Source organism: Eleutherodactylus coqui, chromosome 9 (assembly GCF_035609145.1).
Source record: "Eleutherodactylus coqui strain aEleCoq1 chromosome 9, aEleCoq1.hap1, whole genome shotgun sequence".
NCBI classification, from domain to species: Eukaryota; Metazoa; Chordata; class Amphibia; order Anura; family Eleutherodactylidae; genus Eleutherodactylus; species Eleutherodactylus coqui.
Window position 1 is genome coordinate 54,880,473 of NC_089845.1, and position 8,290 is coordinate 54,888,762.

Sequence of the window (8,290 nt, forward strand, 5' to 3'; positions counted from 1 at the left end):
CTTCCTCACGGCCGCATCTCCCTTGCTTCGGCTCGGCGGATGTGCCCGGCGCATGCGCGCGGCACGTCGACGACGTGACGGCGACGTGCCGCCGGCGTCAGGAATTCATCCGCCGGCCGAAAATGAAGATCCGGCCGTGAGGAACAGCAGAGCTTCAGCGCCCGCTACGGACAGGTAAATGCTTTTAAATTGCTATTTTCAGCACTCATGTCCGCGGGGCAGGAGGGACCCGCTGCAGATTCTACATGGAGAATCTGCAGCGGATCTGATTTTCCCCGTGGACATGAGGCCTAAGGCCTCCTTCCCACGAACGGATTTCCGCCGCGTAATTCGCGGCGAAAATCCGCTGCGTTGCCCGCAGCTATTAGGTTCTATTGAACCTAATAGCTCCATGCTCACGATGCGTAATTCCACCGCGGAATTACGCATCGCGATTTCTCCCGTCCTCACCCGCAGCATGCTCTATTTTCTGCGGGTGAGGACGGGCTGTACGCACTGACGGCTTCCATTGAAGTCAATGGAAGCCGTCCATTCACGCTATCTCCCGCTGTAACCAGCGGGAGATAGCGTGAAAAAACGCTTTCCCGCCCACCGCCGCGCGTCATATGACGTCACGTGACACGGCTGGTGACGTGGCGGCGGTGGGCGGTGACGGGCGGTGACGCGGCGGCGGTGGGCGGGGAAGCGATTTCACGCTATCTCCCGCAGGTAAGTATAGGGGCTCTGGGGGGCGCCGTGACGGGCTTCGCAGCGGAATATTACGCGGCGGAGCCCGTCACGCTCGTGGGAAGGAGGCCTAAACCGTAGTAGAAAAAGTATTAATTGCAATCAGTAATTCGGTATAGTTTTCTCAGCAGGGCTTATACTTACACCCTTTAGGTCGTTTCATAATTCTTGTCTGTGAGATCAATAATGCCCCTTTCACTTCAGTGAATGTACATTTCCCATATACATAGCAAGCTAATTTTTTTTTTACGTGAAACATGTTTTCACACATTTTGTTAAGAGAACTTTGACAATTGGGGCACTTTGATAAACTGAATTCAATTAGTTTATGGTTCTAACTCTGGCTTCCACTTCAGGATCTAGATTATCTTCCCCTATAGTCCAGCTTTTGCAGAGCGAGGAACTGTATGATGTTTGGTGCTGTCTTCATGGCTTTTGGAGAGACTATATCTTTTTGTTTTTGCCTCATTGGATCATGCCCCAGTATCTATCACTACACGAGAAAGTTTCCTATTCTCCTTCCTTGGTACCATTAAATCTGTGTTCTTGCCATTTTATTTGGCACCATCTGCACAGCTTTTTTCATCTGGGTGCATTTCCCCTTTATTTACAATTTCTAGCAGTACTCGACAGGGCTGTCCTCTCTCGACCCTTATTTTCGCCTTTCTTATTCAACCTCTAGCTGAACAGAATAGAACAAATATCAATTAGCACATCAGAAACACAAAATAGGACTACATGCAGATAATGTCATGTGAGCTTTAACAGACCCTATTTCCTCTTTAAAACGGGTCCAATCTGTGATTTCGGATTTTGGAAAACTTTCAATTTATAGGGTAAACCATACAAAATCTCAATTGATGGATGTTGGCATTGAAGATAAAACTAGGCACCATATAATGAATTCCTTCTCATATGTATCCAGCACGCTCCCTCTGTGAATTCTTTACTGGCTGTGATGTACATTGATCGCAGCATGTACGAGGATAAGAGCAGGGATTGATGTTCTTATTGATCCCCAAATCCCCGCTGTTGCAGAGTGAGGCGGGCTGACAGTCACATCCACAGGGCGGAAGTTTATGTCCAAGTGCACCCCAGCTAGTACATAAACTTATGTTCTGCAGCATTAAGGGGTTAAGCCACCGGGAAGGTGAAGTACACTTCTAAACATGATCAGTGACATGTTCTTCTAGAAATTTCTGTACCGTGTGCAAAAATGTGTTTATTTCAAGTCATTTGGCCAGACACCATTGCTTCCTGAGCCATGAAGTCAACGCTCTTTCCCCTCCCAGTCGGGACTGATTGTCACCCTTCCCTACTCTTGACCTGAGCGCCATCCTCTTTATAATCCCACACATGCTCAGATGACCATGGGACCAGATGCTATTGTCTTCTACTCTGTAAAGACGCAATTAACAACTGACTAATCCTCAGTGAAAATGTGTAATGCCCACCAGCCACATGGCATAAAAATCCCTCTGATGGCAGGTACCAGCGCGCACACATGTATGGGTGGAGTCGAGGCGTATAACATCTTGGCTTACTGTGCGTAGGTTCACTGGACGGGGAAATAGATAGTGGCCGATGAAGCATGCGCAGGATTACAAAGCAGATGGCGCTGATGTCAGGCTGCACTGGGAGGGGAAAGAGTGGTGACTTGTGAAGTGATGGCGCCTGCCTAAATGACTTGAAACAAACAATTTGCATACATGGTGCACAATTCTAAAAGTAATTTTTTGGGGGGTGATATAGGAGGCAGTGAACAACAAGAACAAGTCACTGATTGCGTTTACTATGTGGAATAGTACCTTACCGACACTTTAATACCCAAAAAACTGGTGACAGGCTCCGTTTTGGTCACGCTATATGAGTAACGGGTTGATACCATTTCTCCCTCTCACTAGGCTGTATAGGATTGGAAGAGCGCCATTCACATTGTATTGTCTGTGTCAAGAACTCAATGGTGATTTCCAGCATATGTTATGGACCTGACCCCAATAGTGCGAGGTATCTGTGGTACACTCTGCTCTTGCTTCGGGTCTGCTATACCTCGGTAGTGAGCTTATTAGTCCTTCTGCAATAAGTTGAGTGAATCTATAATATGTTGTGTAGTAATGCAATGGCAAAAACCGACACCGGTGGGTGTGAGAGCAGGGTTATTGAGGAGATGTTTGGCAGGGACAGGGTAAAGGGCCATTTACACGGGACAATAATCGCTCAAAATTCATTCAAACGAGCTGAATTGAGCAATTATCGTCCAGTGTAAATGCAAAAAAAATTGTTTATTAATCGTTCACTTTCAGTTAGTATAAAAACATCATCGCTGGATCGAGAGATTCCTGCTGTGAGTAAACGCTCCCCGCTTCACATATAGCGAGAAGCCTGCGATCCAGCGGTAGTCAGACAGTCTAAATGCTTTGCTGTCACCGCTAAGGTAGTCAGCGCTCATGCACTCGTTTAGATGACTGTTGTCCCATATAAATGGGACATTAGTCTGCCAATTAGTCGGGAAAACACCTGTGTGACTGTGGAAAGACCTTGTAAGCTCCCTGGGAGCTGCCTAGAGATTGGACCTGTGTATGAGACATGCCACAGTCCTGAATGGGATGATGCCCCCTAGGATCACACCCTGCTGGGCAAAAGTATGATGGACTTTTGAGTTTAAAGGGGTTGTCTCGCGCCGAAACGGGTTTTTTTTTTTTCAATAGCCCCCCGTTCGGCGCGAGACAAACCCGATGCAGGGATAAAAAAAAAAAACGGGTAGTACTTACCCGAATCCCCGCGCTCCGGTGACTTCTTACTTACCTTGTGAAGATGGCCGCCGGGATCTTCACCCTCGGTGGACCGCAGGTCTTCTGTGCGGTCCATTGCCGATTCCAGCCTCCTGATTGGCTGGAATCGGCACACGTGACAGGGCGGAGCTACGAGGAGCCGCTCTCTGGCACGAGCGGCCCCATTCAAAAGACAGAAGACCGGACTGCGCAAGCGCGTCTAATTGGGCGATTAGACGCTGAAATTAGACGGCACCATGGAGACGAGGACGCCAGCAACGGAGCAGGTAAGTGAATAACTTCTGTTTGGCTCATAATTAATGCACAATGTACATTAATATGGCCATACAGAAGTGTATACCCCAACTTTGTTTCGCGGGACAACCCCTTTAAGGCACTAGGCTTCCGCTAGAGAGGAAAGCAATGTGTTTACTTAGCGGCCAGTGATCTTGACGTATACAAGTGTAAGATGATGCTAAACAACTGTACACAGTTTAAAGTTAATGCTGCCGGCCGCAATAAAGCTGGATTTTGTTAAGTTTTACTACAATTTTGGTCTGGATGTGGGTTTCTGAGGTGCGACCAACCATCTCGGTGGAGGAAAGATGGCATTCCCATGAGCTTAATACCCCCAAGTTGCCACAGTTCATTTTTTTCACCCCTCCTATAAGTATGTGTAAGCTACAGGTGATCCAGGTATTACTACTAGAATCAGTGTATACAGATATCCTGCAGCAGAAGGCCAGGTCCTTAGGGAAGATGAGCGCCAGGAGAAAAACACTGCCCGATGTTCAGGGAGCATGCAGTAGGAACAGTGCTTGGCATTCTCCAGCAGCTACAAGGAAAGATAAAAACGGTAAACGCTCTAAAACCTTTTTTTTTTACCAATTTGTCCAGCACAGTACAATTTATAATAATACTATGTTCCCCTCTGGACCGGGAGGCTCTGTTTGGAACTTCTGGCACTAATATGGCCTAAAATATTGGGCAAAACTACACACTGCGCTGGTTTGTCCCAATAATGCTGGAGGACATACTGAAAACTGGATGGGGTCAGTCTGGTACCGTTCATCATGTGACGGATCAGACGCTACCATATTTGTTACAGTTTGAGCCCTAAGGCTGGGTTCACATGGGATGGATTTGCTGCGGAATTTTCGTGCGGATTGTCCGCACGGCAATTCCGCCCACAGCTCCAAATCCCGGGGTTAGCCAGCAAAGTGGAAGAGATTTTGCAAAAATCTTGTCCACACGCTGCAGCCAATCCGTTACAGCCAAGCCGTGTGAAAATGGCCCTGCGGCCCGGAAACGAAGAACAAGTATGTCGATTCTTTTTTTTTCCCACCGGACCTCAGCTCCGAATAAGCAGAGAGCTAAATGACTTTAACCTTCAAGGTTGCTTTAACATGCCAAGCAATCTTCCTCTTGCCTAAATTCATAATTATTTATGTAATTTTCTGATCTGTCCGTTTGCGCTATATTCTGCTATAAAAGTCATCTTGTGCATAATTTATTTTAATCACTTTTTCTTTGTTACATTCATGCATAATTCTTAGAGATGAGCGAGCGTACTCGGAAAAGCACTACTCGCTCGAGTAATTTGCTTTATCCGAGTATCGCTGTGCTCGTCCCTGAAGATTCGGGTGCCGCTGCGGCTGACAGGTGAGTCGCAGCGGGGAGCAGGGGAGAGCGGGCGGGAGAGAGGGAGAGAAAGATCTTACCCCCGATCCTCCCCGCTCTCCCCTGCAGCTCCCCGCTCCGTGCCGGCACCCGAATCTTCAGGGACGAGCACAGCGATACTCGGATAAAGCCAATTACTCGAGCGAGTAGTGCTTTTCCGAGTATGCTCGCTCATCTCTAATAATTCTTCAATTACTTTACACGCAACTTTGGCCTCAACGTAGGTTACACAACCAAAGATAGCGGTGCATCCCTGCGTCATCACAAACTAGTGTAAGTGAACGAGGTCACGTTGGCATGACCCAACCATCGCAAGTTAGGCTACATTCACACGGGCGAGCGCGATTTCGGGTCGAGAAACTTGGCCCAATATCAGGCTTGCCAACATGCGTTTATGATGCCGATGCAAAAACACGTTGTGTCACTTCTGTAAAATAGCGATTCATAGATGCGTGTCCCACGTGGGTCAGAAGATCGCAGGTGTTGCCCATTGATTTCAATCACACTTGCATGCACATCGCACAGCATGCTGGTGTATGCGATGTCTTTTAAGGTCCCATTGAAAACAATGGAATCTTGCGAGGGGAAAAATCGCTCATGTGAATAAGTCCATTCAAGTGAATAGATTTCATATGTGTGCGAATCGTACCGCACAAAACTCAAGCGAAAATATTGCCCCGGTGAATAAGCCCTAAGGGTGTATTTACACGGGTGATTTTCACGTACAATTTCTGTGTGTTGTGAAATTGCACATGAAAAAAAATATTGTTTTTAATGGGTTAATTTACATGAGTGATTATTCACTCCCACCAACGAGAAATCACTTACTTTTGGGTGACTGTTCTAGAATTGCCCCTTACTTCTTATGGAAGGAAAATATCATCCAAGTACGATGCGAGTTTCTATTGTTCACTATTGGAACGGCATGCAACGTGCACACGGGGAGAATCACAGGTTGGGGAAAAACCTCAATCACAAAAAGATTCTCAGGTTTACAAATGCGATACTGACCTAGGTTTCTCGGACCGATATCATAGTTTGTAAGTAACATAGTTCGTAAGGCCGAATGAAGACAATGCCCATCTAGTCCAGCCTGTTAGCCTCCTATGCTGTTGATCCAGAGGAAGGCAAAAAACCCCAAGAGCAGAAGCCGATTAGCCCTTTTGGGGGAAAAATTCCTTCCCGACTCCCTAATGGCAATCAGACTGTTCCCTGGATCAACCCCTAATAGTTCCTACCTGCCTGTAAACCCGGATTAACAATTAACCTAAGATTTATATCCTGTAATATCCTTCTGCTCTAGAAAGACATCAAGTCCCCTTTTAAACTCCTCTATGGATTTTGCCATCACCACATCCTCAGGCAGAGAGTTCCACAGTCTAACTGCTCTTACAGTAAAGAATCCTTTTCTGTGTTGGTGATGAAACCTGCTTTCCTCTAATCGTAGCGGATGCCCTCTTGTTACCGTCGCAGTCCTGGGTATAAACAGATCTTGGGAGAGATCCTTGTATTGTCCCCTCATGTATTTATACATAGTTATTTGATCACCTCTTAGCCGTCTTTTTTCCAAGGTAAATAATCCCAATTTTGATGCCTCTCTGGGTATTCCAGTCCCTACATTCCATGTATTAGTTTAGTTGCCCTTCTTTGAACCCCCTCCAGCACTGTAACATCTTTCCTGAGCACCAGTGACCAGAACTGTACGCAGTATTCCATGTGAGGCCTGACAAGTGCCTTATATAGTGGGAGGATAATGTTCTCATCCTTCGCCCCTATACCTCTTTTAATGCACCCCAAGACTTTATTTGCTTTTGCAGCAGCTGACTGGCATTGATTGCTCCAGGTAAATCTGCAGTCCACTAGTACCCCCAGGTCTTTTTCCATATCACTTTTCCCTAGCTGTACCCCATTTAGTGAATATTGGTAACATCTATTCTTGCTGCCCATGTGCATAACCTTACATTTATCAACATTGAACTTGATTTGCCATTTTTCTGCCCAAGCCCCCAACTTATCTCGGTCCGTTTGTAGCCGCACATTGTCCTCCGTTGCATTAATTATATTGTATAATTTTGTGTCATCTGCAAATATTGATACCCGTGTGACTGCACCCTCACACCAACTTGTGAGTTGCAACACTGCTACATTGATTTACATCAGTAAGATACTTGGTATTGCTGCAATCATCTGACCCACCAGACAAATGTTACATGTCATTTAGGCTCCTGTCACAAATAGAGCAGACGGCGTTCGAAAATAGCAGCGTTAGAAAAGCCGTCCCCAAGTGCTCGTCTGAGAAGCCCCACTGAAATCAATGGAGGTGTTTCACAGCGTTTAGCGCGGTGTTTGAAACATTGCGCTAAACGCTGAAAGAACCACTCCTCTGAGAGCGGCTGTACACGAGCGGTTTAAGAACTGCAGAATCCGTGATCGTCACCCACGCAAACGATCTGCGGTATTCCGTGCCTATTGAAAAAAATAGAACATTTGCACGTCCGATCGGATGAGCGGAGAGCGACTGTGATTTCCGCAAGCATATTAAAATCACAGCATGTTCTATTTTTGCGCGAACTCTGCGCGGATGGCCTCCATTGTAGTCAATGGAAGCGGTCCGACGAGTGGCCCATCTGCAATTGCCATTGTGGATAGGCCGCAGAAAAAACAAATATCTTAGAAAATCTGTACCGAGCGTGACCGACAGCGGTTATCCGCAATACAGAAAAGCAAAAGGTACAGGGGGTCGCTGGCCGCGGTCAGGGACACAAACGGATTCGCATTCTGGAATCCGCTCCGAGGATCCGCAGCTAATACCGTTCAGAACCTGCTATGCAAAATCACTTTTTTCTACACGCTCACGGAAACGGAGTCAATAGAAGCCGTCCGACCCGTGGCCCATCCGCAATTGGCTTTACAGGTAGGTTGTGGGCACCCGAGTCAATGGAAGCCATCTGCCCGGAAATAGAGCATGCTGTGATTTTATTTTTGGGACGTTGTGTCTGCAAATAAAATTGACGTGTGTGCGTGGAGCAGAGGAATCTCCACGCATGTCTATGGGCAAAGTGAGCGCGGGATCCGCAATTCCATTTGTCCCGTGGGCATGAGGCCCAAGGGTG